Raw genomic sequence first — 17,880 nt, forward strand, 5'->3', positions numbered from 1 at the left:
TCTGGCCTCCACCCCTTATGGTAATCTGATTTTCAAAGTCACTCCCTCCTCTCTTTCATTGTTATTGCCTGTTGTATAAGCTATTTATAGGTAAACTCACAAAACAGGGCATAAATCTCAATATTACCAGGTGGGTAGCTAACTGGCTCAAGGACAGAACTCATGGTCAAAATGGGTGATTCTAGTTCCAGCAAAAGACCAGTTACTTGCGGTGTGCTGAGACTATTCTTGTTCAGAATTTACTTCTCAGACACCAAAGCCAATTCAGAAGGCCTTTGGATGACACAATTTGCAGACAGCTGCAATCTGGGGGCAATCACGGAACTCCCCAGTGATGTAGATATCCTTTAGGAAGGTTTAAATCAGGCTAATGGTTGGTTTCAGAACCACAGCCTGAAACTAAATGTGAAGAAATTCATCATCATACTCTTTAGGAAATCAAATACCCCTGCTAACTACAACATTAGCAACACACCCCTAAGAGAAGACTCAGAGGTAAGGGATCTAGATACACAGGTAGATAGTAGCCTGAACTTTGACTGTCACATGCCCACAATGGTAAGGAAGTCATTCTATGTGGTGTAACTTATAAGCAAAGGTATGGCATCCATATCCAGGGAGATTATAGTCCCACTATACAGAGCCATCATTAGTCTGATAATCAAGTACAATGTGCCATTTGGAATGTACTTGAGCAGGTACTTACAACCGCTGGAGCAACCTCAGAGGTTGCTCACTAAGAAACTACATGGTGTTAACAACATGTCCTATGTGGACAGACTGAGACCCTTTCCCTTTACTCTGTCTCCTATCGATTATTAAGGGGTGACCTATGCCTGATCTCTGAGTCATTCACAAATCCAGTCTTGATGGAGCTGTTACAAACAATATGAGGGTCACCCATTCTAGGGGCTAAACTTAGTCAGTGAGTCAAACAGAACATGCTGGAGAAACAGATATGTGTCCCAGAGACTGCCCCTTCTTTGGAAAGGGATTTCTACCCATGTAAAGCAGAGTCCTTCCCTGGCCCTCTTCATGACCAGTTTGGACTGATGAATGGAGAATTGTAAATTCATACCTGGGGTGGTACCCTTATCCCATATGGATATGGGCTCTCTGTAAAATCTATAAAATACTCAATGCATAAGCACAAACCCTAGCAGTCCTGTCCCTAGGGGCCATATACCGGGTAAAATTGGGTTATAATGGCTAGGCTTGTAAAGACTCTTAAGCGATTACTCTAGTAATCTGCTATATGAACCTATGAACATCAGTCTACCATCTGCAGTTTGATTGGTTAGTGACTCAGTAGATATCCATGCTAAGGAAAGTAAGCAATATGGGTGGTAAGAGCTGGAACCAGTTGTTGCCCTGCTTACTGCCTGTAGTAACTGAGGCACAAAAAGCATCAAATAGGTTTAACCCAAGTGAAGTTTTGTATGATGTAAGTCACAGAGGACTACTTAACATTAATTAGGATACTTGGGAAGATAAGAGGACACCATTTAGAGGTGTAACAGAAAGTTAGTTTGCAGAATAGGTTAAAGCTGGTTATGCCCACAGTAAAATAATACATATAGAAAGTCCAGGAGATGTAGCAATGAGTTTATAATAAGAATGTCTCACTTAAGAGAATTTAACCTAGGATATAAAATGTTAATATTAGTGCCCTCCATAGAGAACACATTTCCAACTAAATAGCAAAGACCATTTGATGTGATTGAAAGAATAAATGAATAAATGCAGAGAATTACACATACAGAAAAGAGAAATATTAAGCAAATATATCACATTAATGTACTGAAGTCATGGAAAAAAGTCAAAAGTTCTGTTGTTGGCTAGTAAGCTAAAGAGCTTTTAGGTTCATAGGATGATACAAGGCTATTGGCCCAGAGGCCCTTATAAGCCTAGCCAAGAATTTCACCCATGTTCTCACAAAGTTAGCACCTGTTTCCCCTGTCTAGCAGGGACACAGATGGGATTCCAGGGGTGTATTTTCTGTTTCCCATCCAGTCATCCAGATTCCTCTTAAAGTGGGCTAGTGAGGTACTCTGCTTGACATGGAGAGGGTGTCTATTCCACATGTGGTATAGTCTTTGGGACACAAATCTATTCCAGCAAGAATTTCTATTAATGTCACAGACCAGGTTGAGGCCTTGTATGCTGTTTGCATGAATGGAGTTTGACTTACAGATATGCAGCAACTTCATTAAGGCTGGGTCTGAGACAGCCTTCTATGCCAGACACAGGTCACCTCTGAGCAGTCTGTACAAGACTGAGTAGAGGAGAGGGATAGAGGTTTTAGCCTATCTGTATAGGATAGGTGTTTGAGACCCTGGATTTTCCTAGTCAAGAATGTCTGTGCTCTCTCTAACTGCTGCATGTGCTTGACAAGGTACATGACAAAGGGGGCATTGAATTTTATAATGGGTCTAATAAGGGAGGCGTACAGGGATGTTATAACACCTCCTTTTTCCTGGATGAAATAGCCTTACTTATGAGGTGGGTCATGTAGAAAGCCTTCCGTACAACAGAGGCAATGTGGTGGTCAAAAGTCAGTTTGCTATCAACCTGGGTGTCCAAGTCCCTCACAACTGATTGCGTGCTTAGTACTTTATTAATGTGATAATTAGTGGGGGTGCCATTTTCCCCAAGGGGAAAATGACATATTTCTTGGCATTCAGTTTGAGGCCCTGCTTCTGGCACCAATCATTAGTTTGGGTAAGACCCTCTTGGAGGATGTTTACATCACTAGTGGAATTTAAGACAGCACCCAGCTTGCAGGCTTTTGCAAACTTGGTCAGCCCCAGACCACTGTTTTGGCTTGCATATGAGAAAAGTATATCCCAAACAGTAGAGGCCCCAATAGCGATCCTTGGGGTACACTACTTGTTACAGGTCTACTACTAGAGGTGGCTTCCCCTATTTTGACTGAGTGGGTTCTATCAGTGAGCCAGTTAACTACCCATCTGGTAACATATGTGTTGATACCTAGCTGAGAGAGTTTATCTATTATGCCTGAGTGGGGAATAGTGTCAAAGGCATTGGCTAGGTTAAGGTAGGCAGTGTACACCATTTCCCCTCATCCATGGCTTTAGTGACTTGTTTTGAATAAGTCAACCAAGTTTAACAGGCGTGATCTCCCTTTGAGAAAAACAAACTGTGTGGGGTCAAGCGTTTGGAGGTTGCCAATATCCTTGTTTATAAGATCCATTATAATGCGTTCCATGGCCTTGCAGATCAGGATAGTTAGGCAGATGGGCCTATAATGGCCTGGGTCAGTGTATGCTCCTACTTTGCATAGATGGATGACAGTAGCTGTCCTCCATTTGGCTGGGATGAAGCCAGTGCTCAGGCTTTTGTTTAATAGGGTGCCTGATGGTGCTGATACCGCATGCCTGAGTTCATGTAGGATGCAGCCAAGCATGTTGTCGGGTCCCATGGAGGCTGTATTTTTTGCCTTTGAGAAGGGATTTAACATCTGATCCCTGATGATGAGGGGAGGGGGGCAAGTGCTGGGGATGTCCTGGTTTATTGATGGTGTGGACGGGGGAGTGAAGTTTTCACTTAACCTGTCTGCCAGCAGGTTGGCTATATCTATGGCATTTGTGTATGTGGTGTTCTTGACCACCATTTCAGACCAGATTTGGGTATTAACTTTGAAATTGTGGGCATATGTGAAAATGGACTTATGATTGTCCTTAGTGGATGTGGCCAGTTTGGACTTGAAGTTAGCCTTAAAAGATTTCAACAGTGACCTTATCTGCTTGTTCAGACAAAGGAGAGATTGCTTTCAACTTAGCACCTGCTCCATCTTGGTCCTGGGCAGCAATTTTTCCTTTTATTATAGAGTTTGTTTATTGCTGCTGTCTACCAGACAGGTTTACTTTTCCTTGAGGAGGAGGAGGATTTGGTCCAGTCAGGTATTGCTGAGTCCATGCAGCTATGTAGGTGCTCATATAGTTTTTTGGTGTAGGCTTGGATATTAGTGCTAGTTCCAACTGAAGGCACAATGACTTTAAAACTGCTTATACCTGCTCTCAGGAAGTTGTAGTCAGCTTTGGAAAAGTTTTTTTTTATTTGACCCTGGCAAGGGTGGGAGTGTGGGGTCAGAGGAGATGGTGACTTCAAAAGTTATCTCTTTATGGTCAGATCTTACCAAGGAGGATGACACTTTAGGGGTGCTACAGTGGCTACTCATATTGGTTAGTACCAGGTCCAGGATATTTTCACGTCTTGTGGGGGTGCCAACCAGCTGATCCAATGCATTGGCACTGACAAAGTTGAGGAATCTCTGGGAATTCATGTTTGGGCTAGAATAGGTCTTCCACTCTATGGTTGGGTAGTTAAAGTTGCCCAGGTACCGGGTAAAGGATTGAATCCTGATGGATTCAAGTAAGTCCAGATAGGTGGGGTGGGCATCCTGAGTCATGATTGGGGGTCCGTAGCTAGCTGTGATTTGAATAGGTGTTTTGTCAACAGTTAACTGTACCTGGAGTGTCTCCTGTGTGTCATACTGTCTGACCAGGCTGGAGGTGTGCATGTCTTTGATAAATATTGAAACTGCACATCCTATGGCTTTGCAGCCCTCCGTCTGGGGTCTGAAAGTATGACAGGACAAGTAACCTGATAAGGCTGGGGTGCTCTCCACAGTTCTGAACCAGGTTTCAGTGACTGCACAAATGTCAGCATCTTCCTGGGTGAGGAATGTTTTCGATGAGTGCAGTTTCATGTTAAGACTCCTAACATTTGGCAGCATGATCTTCAAATTTCATTTATAAGAACTTTTCACATTGGTAATTTTGTCCTCATGACTTTGCCTAAAAAGGCACTCTGGGAGAGGCAAGAGCCTTTGCCTGAAGCCTGAAGTACAGGCGGGACAGATAAAGGCCATCTCTGGCAAAGCAGTGTGGTCGGTTAATCATGTCCTTCCAGGCTGTCAGGTACTGGATCCCCTTGGAATAACACCAGAAATTGAGCCAATTGTTAAAGTCAATCAATTTCTGTTTGTATTCAGGCATCATTCTCGGTGATGGTAGGATGCTGCTTAAGGCTAGGGACATACCTGCCTCGGACACATATTCAGTGAACTTAATCATGTCTCTCTTCATATAGTCCAGAGAGGTACGTCTCAAGTTATTCACACCAACATGGGCTATGACAGAGTCATAACCATACCTGTTGTTGAGAGACTCGAGTGCATGCATTATATGACAGATTTTAACACCTGACAAACAACTTACAGTGACTTTCTCCTTGTCTAACCTGGTGAGGGGCACATCTGTGTGTCTCGAGATAGAGTTTCCTATGACTAGTATGTTGGGTTTGTGGCTGGGCCTTAGAGGCTGTGAGACAAAGGCATGTGTACTCTCTTTGGTGCTTAGTGCTGTGGGTTGTGATGTGTGTGTTTTTACCTTGGAGGTCTCTTTTGCTTAGGTATATTTTTGTTTAGAACTTTCGCATATGTGGAGTGTGTTGTACAGGCAGGTTGTAGGTGGTGTTAGAGGTGTGGTGTTTGTAGTGTTTCTGCAGACAACATTCTCAGTGCCAAACTGGCTTGTGATTCAGAGAGCAGGGATTCTATGTTCTTAATGTAGTTGCATCTCTCATATAGTGTTCCTAGGTGGTAGTAGTAGAGGGTTGCCCATGTACATTTCAACCCTCAGCCAAGAGATTTGTGTATTAATTTATTTGTGTCATGACCAGAACATATGGAATGATATTTTTGGATAAACAGACTAAAGAGTTTCATTGATTTTGGTTGACATTTAAGTGTTACTATTGTAATCTTATAGGTTCATAGGTTCATAGGTTGATACTAGGCTATCTGCCCTAGGGCATTTATAAGCCTAGCCAGAGTGTGTTTGGCTTTTGCCACCCTTTTAGATTAGTTGACTGTGCCTCTGTATAGTAGGTCACAGAAGATAGCCCTTTCAAGGTTAGTTTACTGTACCTCTGTCTAGTAGGGACACAGAAGAGATCCCAGGGGTAAACCTACGATCTCCCATCCACTCGTCAAGATTTCTCTTGAAGAGGGTCATTGAGGGGCTCTGCCTAACATGGATTGGGATTTTGTTCCAGAGTGAGGAGAGCCTCTGGGATATGAATCTGTCCCTCCAGCATGTCCTATTTATTTCTGTGCTGAGGTTTAAGTCCCTGGAGCATGTAGCTCTAAGGGATTTGGATTTCCTGAGGTGGAGCATGTCCATTAATTCTGGTTTGGACATGGCTTTATACGTCAGGCACAGATCGCCTCTGAGTAGGTGGTAAGCAACTGAGTAGAGCTGGAGTTTCTTTAGCCTAACTGCATAGGGCATCTGTTTGAGTCCCTTGATCCTCTTGGTGAGGTACTTTTGGGGTCTTTCCAGTTTCTGCAGGTGTCAGGTAAGGTACATCCCAAATGGGGCATTATATTCAATTATGGGCCTGATAAGTGATGAGTAGAGGGGCACAATGACCTCTCTTGATCTAGATGTGAACCCTTTCGTGATAAGGTGGGCTATATAGAAGGTCTTTCTAACCACTTTGGCAACGTGATTGTCAAAGAACAGATTGCTATCTACTTGGGTCCCCAAATCCCTAATTACTTCTTCTGTACTTAATGGATTACCACCTATGTGGTAATTTGTGGGCACTTTGTTTTTCCCAAAGGGGATGATTATGCACTTTTTGGCATTTAGCTTTAGGCCTTGACTCTGGCACTAGTTATCCGTCTCTGTGAGACCCTTTTGGAGGATGCTTGTGTCAGTCGGTGAGTCAATTATGGCACCCAGTTTGCAGTCATCTGCGAACTTGGTCAGCCATAGTCCTCCCGTGTTAGCCTGTACCTCAGAGAAATATATACCGAACAAGAGAGGTCCCAGGACTGAGCCTTGTGGGATGCCACTTGTAACTGGTTTAGAGTCTGACATGGCACCTGCTATTCTGACCATGTGGGTTCTATCCCTGAGCCAGTTTGCAACCCATCTTGTGACATAGGGGAAATCTTAGCCTTGATTTAAATGTATAGTGTTATTCTGTTCTTATGAAGCTGTACTTGTGAATCTATGTTATAAGTGGGCATTTCTCCAGGTCGATGTACAGTCTTGTGTTCTTATCTTAGATTTCATGAATGAAAAATGTTTGTGTTTTTCATTTGTCATGTTTTTGTAATTGTTAATGTTTGTCATATGTGGCGCTTTTGTCCCCATGTCTCCACTGAAAAAGGACTTTTGTCCAGTCAGACTTTCCCATTAACCAAATGTAAAATAAATACACAAGGCAATTGCTACACTGTCTCAGGATGCCCATATCAACTAGATTAGCAGAAGAAACCATGGGAAATTTTACATCCATGGTTGTCAGAATCTGTGGAAAATAGGTCAGGTCTAGTATAAGTGTGAGTAGGGCTGGATAAAATCAATACAGTTGTTGCAAGGGAGGTTCTCACTTACACAGGAGTGCTGAAAGGATAACATGCAGCTGGGATACCTTGCAAAGGGTTAAAACAGTGCTGTGGCAGTGTGTAATGCACAAACGGAAACCCGTTGAAATGCGGGGTTTAAATACCACAAAAACAAAAGTAAAATAGAAGCACTGGAATTGACCAATCCACCCTTGCCCCTGAACTCTTAGCTAAACACCCTGTGCCAGACCAGTTCCAACCAGTTCACTTACTCCCACTAAGTGTAGGTAGGCCCCAGCCAACATAAGGTGGTGTAGCAGAAAACACAGGTATCACACAAACATATCTGGATACAACAAAACCTGTAAACAGAGTATGCTAAAGATAGTTAACTCTGTTTAGGTTGCTTTAATGCAGCAGAACAGATGCACACAAATATAACAGCAGAACAGTTCAAACTCAGTTAATTAAACAGTTTAACAGTAAAACAGTGAAAAATATATAGTGCAGATGTAATGCAAGTTAGTAAAACAGTACAGTTAATCAAATACAAGTGCAGTACAAGTCAGAATGAATTGAAAAATGGCACTTAGTTTTGTAGATTCTCTCAGCAGCTTTGAAATCAGCACAGGGTCGATGCAGAGCAATTTAATCAGGCTACTGACAAGCAGTAACAAACACCTATGCACAAGCAGCAAAATAAAGTAGGAAGAGTCACAATTTTTTTAAGTAAAAAGAGAGGAAACAGACGATAATTCAAGGTTAAGAAGCTAAAGGGGTGGGCCTTCACAGCTGATCTCACTGTACTCAATAGAATGAGCTGATGCAATGGGACTAGAAGTGTCCAATATCAAATTTATAGTAAAGGCAGGCAACTCAAAAGCCATCAAGCTTTAAGACCACAACAACAGTTGGGCAGCTGGTTGGGGACAAGATCAGAACAGAGATAAGGATTCAATTCACTAAGCCTAGAATACAGTTGCACAGTTTAAACACATATGCAGCAAATATTGTTTATTTAATCAGAAGTGCAGAAAACAGTTGAAAATAAGCACTTATATTTTGTATTCTCTCAGCAGGGTTTTGGAAAAGAGCAGAGCAAGGGCAGGAGGCATAACTCACTGCATCTTTGAGCAAACAAGCACAAACTGGTCCAAACACTGGCTGTTTAAGGCAGAGAAACAGGAACCAGACAAAGTTCAAATTATCCAATCAAAAACACCCTAAACAGAGCCCTGTAGCAGTAATTCTAGGTAGATCAGACCAACTGAACCCCCCTCCCACAAAGCACAGCTAGGCCTCTCTAGACAAAAGATTCTACAAGCTCCAAAGGTCACAAATAGTACTAGCAGGAGCGGCCTTAGGTCAACTGGTGCCCTAGGCAAAAAGGCTCCATGGTGCCCCCCCCCCACCACACCACCCAGTGCCCCCATCCTGGTCTACCTACACCAAATAAATACTGGAAAAGCTCCCCTACTAGAACGGCACCCTAGGCGCTGCCTAGTTGGCCTATGCCTAAGGCCGGCTATGAGTACTAGATTCAGCAGACCCTGTACCTAGTCTATGTTAGTGTTTTTCAAGTACAGCAACAAGTAAAATGAACAGAAAAATCAGAGAAACAAAAAGGAGACAGAGATCAGAGCAGAGGTAAGGATTCAGTTCACTAAGTCATAATACAGTTGCACAGTTTAAACAGATATGCAGCAAATATTGTTTTAGTTAATCAGAAGTGCAAAAAGCAGTTGCAAATAAGCACTTATCTTTTGTAGTTCACATCAGGTTTTTGGAAAACAGCAGAGCAATGGCAGAAGGCCTAACTTCCTACAACTTTGAGCAAACAAACCAAATTGGTTCAAACACTTGCAACAGAGATCAGGGAATCTGTACTTAAAGTTTTGCTAGATTAATCCCTGTCAAAAGTACAAATGCAGGAAATAAGATAATTTTATTATAAAAGAGAAAGATATTCTCAGATATGCCTAAGGGAATTAAAATGATAGAACAGAGCATAGATAATGCCTGTAGTAAAAGTCTGACTGAAAACTTACAGGGTATTACAGTCACTGAAACAAAAAGTAAGAGGAGTTCAAAAGATTTCAAAAAGGAGAGATAGAAATGAATAAAATAATAATAATAATACTATAAAGTGAATGTAGCAGCCTGATAATGCTAGTTTCCAAACCTGGCAGAAGTATTGAGATCTGTAATGACTTTTGAAAACTGAATAGCATTTCATAGGTTCACAGGTAAATACTAGGCAATTCATCTGCAGACCATTACAAGCCTAGCCTAAAAAAAAAAACCTTCAGAACTTCCCTCCAGCCTCAAGGAGGGTAAAACAAGATAGGACAAGATAGGCCAGGGGAAAATGCAAGACTGCCCATCGAGTTATCTAGGTTTACCTCAAAGGTGGCAAGGGTGTTACTGTGTTTGAGCTATAGCGGAAGTTTTTTCTAGATGTGAGGGATAAATTGGGAACTGAATCTATCATGCCAGGATGTCTTATTTATCTGTTGATGGAGGTTTAGTGCTTTTAACTGAGTATTTGAGGTACTATTTGTTCTGTGAAGGAATAGTAGGTCAAAGATGGCAGGATCTGTCATAGCTCAGAAGGCTAGACACAAATCTCCATGGAGGAGCCTATAAAAGATGCCCCCTGATAGCTATATTTTTTAGGCTACTGATTTTTCTTTAGTTCTGAATCTCTGAGGTCTCTCAGGTTGAGTGTTATATTTAGATAAATACAAGCCAAAAGCTGCATTAAATTTAATAATGGGTCTGAAGAACTATGAGTGAAAGGAAACTAAGACTTCTGTGACTATGGTGGAGATGGCTATGGAAATGTGATGAGCTAGGTGGAAGGCTTTCAAAACTAGTGTGGAGACATAATGGTCAACTAAGGAATTATTAACAAAAGTGTATAGATCTCTTGTCATGTCTAACTGGACGGGTGTGTCACCAGAGTGGTACGTGAAAATGTTTTGTTTACAAAAATTAACTACGTTATATTTTTTTCACATTTCATTTGAGGCCACAGTCCTTGCACCAGATTTTAACATGGTTTAACTCACTTTAGAAAAATGCTGAGTCATTGGAAGCTCAAATAACACCACCCAATTTGCAGTCATCTACAGACTTGGGTAACCATAGTCCAGGAATGTTGGTCTGAAAGTCTGAGAAATAGATGTCAAATAGGAGAGAGCTAAACTTAGGGCCCCATAGTACACTCCTGGTAACTTTTTTGCTTTGAGAAGTGGCACCCGCAACTCTAACCACATGGGTTCATTCAGACAACATGTTAGCTATCCTGTAGACAACATAATGATTTATATTCAGATTTACAAATCTGTCAATATTATCTGAATGGGGAATAGTGTCAAAAGCCTTGGCAAGGTGCAGAGGCCAGGTCTAGATATGCTGTATGTACTGCATAACCTCTATCCACTGCTTCAGTTACTTTTTTCAAATAAACTAATGAGATTAAAGAGTCAGGAATCTTCCTTTGACAAAGCTGAATTGTTGAGAGTCCAGGGTTAAGAGATTTGCAAAGTCCAGTTTAATAAGTTCTGAGATAATATGCTCCATAGCTTTATATGTGAGGGTAGTGAGTTACCAAGGCTCATAACTGGGTCAGCCCAGTGCTATGGCATTACAATTGCTCTTTTTGGCTTACATTAAAGAGGTTAAGTGGGGACTCAGATAGCCCATATTTGGCACTAAAGGTCAGACAACCTAATAAAATATCAGGACCCATGGATGAGGTATTCTTATCATTTGAGAGGGCTGAAAACACTTGTTCCATAATTAAAGGAGGTGGCTGGGATTCTGGAACCTACCCGTGGAATAGCTATAACTGTAGGTGGAGTAAAATATGCTCTGAATTTGTCAGCCAGGATAATAGCTATTTTCTATGGGTCTGAGTATGCAGTTTTATTGTGAACTACCTCTGAGCATTCTTGAGTATCAGTTCTTAACTTCCTGACATAATTAAAAAAAATGTCAATGTCTGACAGTTATCTCATGTCACAACTAATGACTTGATGGAGATTCTAGAAAATGTTGGATACTTGACAATCCTGCACTTGAAAAGGAGTATTAGCACAGGCAACGTCTCCCTCTGCTAAAGTACCCCTGAAGGTCTATGTCAGTACACAGTACTAACATTTGGTCTACATGGAGCTCCAGCTACGTTTCAGAGATTGATAGCAAAAATCTTGAGGTGTCACTCATAGTATGCTGCCACATACCTAGATAACATGGTTATACTCACAGTATGCTGCTGCATACCCAGATAACGTGGTTATACTCATAGTATGCTGCTGCATACCTAGATAACATGGTTATACTCACAGTATGCTGCTGCATACCTGTATAACATGGTTATACTCACAGTATGCTGCTGCAAACCTGGATAATATAGCTATACTCACAGTGTGTTGCTACATACCTGGATAACATGGATATACTCACGGTATGCTGCTGCAAACCTGGATAATGTAGCTATACTCACAGTATGCTGCTGCATACCTGGATAACGTGGTTATACTCACAGTATGCTGCTGCAAACCTGGATAATGTAGCTATACTCACAGTATGCTGCTGCATACCTGGATAACGTGGTTATACTCACAGTATGCTGCTGCATACCTGGATAATGTGGTTATACTCACAGTATGCTGCTGCAAACCTGGATAATATAGCTATACTCACAGTATGCTGCTGCATACCTGGATAATGTGGTTATACTCACAGTATGCTGCTGCATACCTGGATAAAGTAGTTATACTCACAGTATGCTGCTGCATACCTGGATAATGTGGTTATACTCACAGTATGCTGCTGCATACTTGGATAACGTGGTTATACAGGCAGTATGTTGCTGCATACCTGGATAATGTGGTTATACTCACAGTATACTGCTGCAAACCTGGATAATGTGGTTATACTCACATTATGCTACTGCATACCTGGATAATGTGGTTATACTCACAGTATGCTGCTGCATACCTAGATAATATGGTCATCCATTTTGAGTAAGTGGGAGCCACATATACAAAAGGTGCAGACTAGGTCTCAATCTATAAGGCAAGCAGGGGTGACACTGACCCCTAGGAAAGTGAACTGGACATGGTGGAAAGCCAAATTATTTTGGATACTGTATAACAAGAAGATTGGTAGCACCACAGCTACAGACCATAGAAACTTGCCATATACCCTCCGCTAAAAGAGAGATAAAGGTGATTAGCTGTGTAATACAGAATCTGTGTAAGTAACTTTGCAATTCTTGTCTGTTTTTAACATATTTGACTAGAAGAAAAGCTCCTGTCAGGGTGCAGTGGTCTTTGAAGCAGATAGACATTTAATGAATTAAAAAGATCCCATGTTCTGAACCTGTATTAATTACTTTACTAACAATTTTACTTTGTATATGGATGCCTCAGTGGTAACTTTGGGAGTAGTTTGTCTGAAGGTTTTCAAGGTGAAGAACACCCTGTGTGCCATAGCAACCAACATTAAGCAAAGCTAAAAAAAATCTGCTACAAAAGGAATGTTCATCAGTGAATTGGGCCTTGTATTCATTTAAATATCATTTATTTGGCAAGCAGCAGTATAACATTATAATTGATAGTGCCCCATTACAGTCATTAAACAAGCAAGAAGATGGCAATGCAAATCATGCTGCTGGGAACTATCCCTCTTACGATTTCTGTACACAGCATCCTATAGGCCTGGCCTGGCTAACAAAAATATCAGTGGGTTGTTAAAGTCATAAAACCCATTCATGTAAGACCAAAACTAGTGCATTTGTGCTAGAGGTAGTTATGATTTCTTGTACATTGTGAGAGTTTAGTATGTTTTTAAAAGAGAGGGAATGTAGTCTGAAATTGTCATACTTCTTCAGTTGGTTAGTTATTTTTATTAGCTATACGAGTGCCAGCTAGTGCTTATATACAAGGCCTGAATGAGATACACCTGGACGTAAGCTCCATGGTCAGGCATTCAGTATGAGATGAGGCAGAAGGAGACCCAAGCAGTTGCCTAGGGCCCAGTGCTGGCTGGAGGGCCCGGCCAGGACATATAACATCATTGAAAAAAATTAAAACCAAATTTCCTGCTAAGCTTTTAGAAAAAAAACAATTTTGCTCATCCTCAGTTGCTGTACAAACTCCTGCTGGTCTCCATAAGATTTCTTGCTGCTCAGACTGCAGTCTCTTTCATTGACTCAATGTCCCTCTTTGTAGAAACTTCCAGGAATTGGTATGATTGTTTAACTCTGCAGATTGTCAGTCAGTCCCGTGTTTTGAAACATAGCATGGATTGTAGCTTTTCAGGTGTATTTCTTTTGCTACACCCTTGAAATGTAGTGCATTCATACTATGGGAAGGAGCATTGAAATAGTCCAGTCATGCTATGGGAAGGGAAGACGTTAGTCACAATATGGAAAGGAACATTTTGCAGCACATTTACAGAATGGGAAGGAGTGTGTCAGTCCCAGAGTATTCACTTAACAAAGTATAACTTATATGTGAGATAGTGATGTTTAACTCTTGTGATATTGTTGTTAGCACTGAAATGTCGTACAGTCACCATGCTACAGTGATAGAAGTGTGTGTGCATGTGTATGTGAGAGTGATGTTCCTGTTAGAGGGTAACATGTTCAGAGTCAAACCCTGCACCTTAATCCTCCACACCAACTGCCAGATCTCCATTAATTTGTTTTTTTTTTTGTTTGTTTTTTTTGTTGCTTTCTTTGGTAAGTCATTGAGGGTTAGAGTCAGTCAGTGTCAGTGATTAGATTTTCATAGTTTTTATGGTTTACAGAATAGTAACAATTTAAAATGTACTGAAAGGCCGAAAGATCAGACTTATACTAAGTCCAAGATGGCATTTCTCAGAATATTCCCTTTTTCCTGAGGTATGGCGATCTCGGAGTTGGCATATATAACTTCAGGAGGGCTTGCCCTCTACTTAGGGGGCTGCAGGCAGTGCTTGCCCCCCCCCCCCAAAAAAAAGAAGTTTTAAGAAGAAGAGCGATTTTCAAAATTTGCTATTCGCCCATGTTTTCTGACTTTTTTTGTTTTGTTTTAGCTTTTCAGCATTTGGCATTTCAAGTACCACCATTTCAGTATGGAGCCTTACAGAGTACACGTTGATGCAAATCTTATTATTCTGTTAAGTTTTTAAGTGATTTACAGTAGTCTTCTCTTGTGTATCTCCAGTTTTGCAGAACATGTCTGATTTTGCTTTCTATTTATGTCCTACCCTTGAACAAGTCACTTAACGAGGCATCATTTTGGAGCAACTGTAAATTTAGGCTTGGCCCCTCAATGGTCCACTGGACTGCAAGCCTAGTAACTACTTATGAGCAGACTCGATATTGTGTAAATGAGGGAAATCGATTGTAGTAAACAGGCGCAATATCATATGAGCCATGTTTCTTGATGTTCTGTTGAATGTTGAAGGCATGTTCATTTTTTAAATCTGAATAAACTGGACAGCATGAAGTCTGAGCTTAATGTTAATATTTTAGCAATGAATGCTTTTTTAATTTAGTTTGTTTTTTTACAGGTACACAGGTGCAAAATGCACTGTTTGGGCTACAATAGTGTGTCTAGTACTTTGTGCAGATGAGTAAGACTATGAGCTGTTAAGGAGTGGTTTTCTGTAGTACATGGTTTGATTCCCTCAGCGTTCATTTGGCTTCTATGTGACTCTGCCATGTTACTATACCAGACAGTACACCTGAAAAGACACACTTGTCCAGTGGGCTGTTGCAGGATGTTAGCAAATACTTTACACATTTGTCTTTTGAATTCTTGCACCCTTCACGCAGGTGCTAATTAGGCCTTCACTATATGCTATCTGAGTATGAATCCCAGCATGTCTCTTGGAATCTGGTGGGTCACCTGATGTATTTTTACTAAAGGCAGATCTCAAGGGAAGTGTATTGTTTCTCATGTTAAGTCAGTTTTCAATGTCAGTGTTTTGTTTGGAAAATGTCTGTCAATGTTTTTCTGTAAAATTTGAAATAAGTTTTAAATGAAATACAAATGCCTGTGATAACTATAAAAAGTAAAGAAGAAGACAGTATGTATACTGACAGGTATGAACAGTGTTTATGGCAACTGGGGACAGGCAGTCATGTAAAGGTGTCGCTCGTCTTGTGTATTCAAATAAGATGATGAGGCTTGGGTGTTCATTTAAGATATTTATTACAAACAAGCACATCAGGATGGATGACTGGAACAAAAAAACTTAAATGAACTAACTAACTGATTGACTGTTACACATATCCATGCTTCCACTCTGGCTGCTTACACAAAATGGCATTCTGCTTGCATGTGTTCAGTCCTTACATACATGTACTCATGAACTACAGTGGCTTGTAAGGTACAACACCCACACTCTGACCTACATCCTCCCTCTTTGATTATTTTGTCATACAAATGAAAAATGACAGAGATTCATGCAAATTATATAAACATATAAACAATAACAACTATGCCTAGGTTGCCATTTATCTAAGATTGCATCCTGAGATATGACCTGATCTCATTATATATAATAATCAGAGCTATATTTAGCAACAGGGACAGTCACTTGGGAATGCTCTTCATTAGGAACTTCAGGGGTACTTTCGTGACCCAGAGACTCCCCATACTCTGGAATAGACTGCCCATACATGTCAAGCAGAGTGCCTCATTAGCCTTCTTCAAAAGGAACCTTGATGATTGGATGGGAGATAGGAAATTCACCCCAGAGATCATGTCAGTCACCCTGCTAGACAGGGGTCCAGAGAAGTAAATATTGTGGGAAGAAATATCCAGGGAATTCTTATGGCTAGGCTTGCATAGGCCCTAGGGCCGATGGCCTAGTACCAACCTATGAACCTATGAACCTAAGAAGATGAAATGTTCTCTGGAACTGGAACATTCAATAGCATACTCTGAGAGTTAGAGTTTCGATTACAGGCAAGATGCTGTAACACTGACTCAGACACTGGCAATAAATGCTTCCAATTCCACCTAAATTCCATTCCTTTTGACTCAATGATGTATGATTTCAGTTCCTCACATAGATGTTTTACAAGTCCTATTCGGTCAAAACCTTTTGTCATCTGCATCCTCATTATCTGTCCCTCTTTTAATGGATTCAGAGGTTTGCTGGTTTTATCATAATAGAACTTCTGTGACAAATGCTTTTTCATGATTTGAGCCTTTACTGCTTTGTTGTTTCCACCACTTGGAATCAACAAATTCCTGCTGATTGGTAGTGTAGTTCTGGTTTGTCTTGACATAAATCTCTAAGAAGGTGAACCAAGTAAATTGTTTTGAGGAATGTTTCTGAGATTAAGCAAATTGAGAAAAACATCGGTAGTGTCGCTCTTGGATTTCTCCAACAACTGTTTCAGACTCTGAACTGCACGTTCAGCCAAGCCATTAGACTGTGGATATTCAGGACTACTAGTAACATAACAAAGTCCTGCTGACTTGTAAACTGTGCACCATTGTCAGAAATGACTGTGCGGACTACCATAGACAGAAAAATGTTCCATCAACTTCGTAATGACAGTACTGGACATTAGGTTATGAAGTAGGTCAATCTCAAACCAATTTGAATAAAAGTATGGGGCTCGACAACAACAACGAAAAAAGATTATTGGAGGTAAATTCTACTAATGAAATTTCAAGGAATGGTAATATTAGTACTTATCAAGGATTTAATATTTTTAACTATACCAGTATTGAGATTAGTAAGGGACACTTTGCTTTATTCTCTAAAGGTTTCACTTTTATACCAAAGGTTAAGACTAATATATTTTTAATTTACTAGTTGACCTTAAGTTGTTCATTCGACAAAAAAACCTAGAGATATTTTTTTCAGCCAAAGAGAAAAGACATGTAAAAAACCCTTTGACCAGAAAGAGCACTTTCAATCCGCCTTTACACCCCCAGTTAAAAAAACTTTGAAATTTTAGTGGAGAAAGAACTGAGGGAGCATTTAAAACATAGTAGAGTAAACCCTAATCTTACAACAGAAGAAAGGGAAATTTTACAATGTTGTAGAGATAATAAGAATATTAGAATAATGAAATCGGATAAAGGTGGTAATGCTGTTTTCATGGATTATATTACATATGAGGGTAAAATGTTGGATATTTTGAATGATGAAGAAACCTACGTTACGGTTTCATTAAATGGAATACACATAGCTTACAAGAAAATACAGGTGTGTTTAGATGATTTACTTTTTGAAGGATTGATTGATTTAAGTACATACAATTTTTTGACTGTTGAAAAACCAAAAGTCCCTTCAATCTTTGGTATTCCAAAGGTGCACAAAGATCCAGTTGATCCTCCACTGAGACCAATACTTTCGGCTGAAGGTTCAGTGACTGCACCTTTGGCCAAATATATAGACTCTAAACTAAAACCAGTTATTTTGGAAAATAAGACTATTTTAAAAGACTCTTGGGATCTCTTAAGATGTATTGA

General features: G+C 40.5%; 1 protein-coding gene across 1 annotated transcript in view; it reads right to left on the bottom strand.

Moving 5' to 3' along the window:
- LOC122788885 (pulmonary surfactant-associated protein D-like) overlaps positions 1-17,880 on the bottom strand; it is a 440,824-nt gene that overhangs the window by 373,769 nt on the left and 49,175 nt on the right. The window lies entirely within an intron of this gene.

This window comes from Protopterus annectens, chromosome 14.part0, assembly GCF_019279795.1.
Source record: "Protopterus annectens isolate FY-2018-M chromosome 14.part0, PAN1.0, whole genome shotgun sequence".
Taxonomy (NCBI): Eukaryota; Metazoa; Chordata; order Ceratodontiformes; family Protopteridae; genus Protopterus; species Protopterus annectens.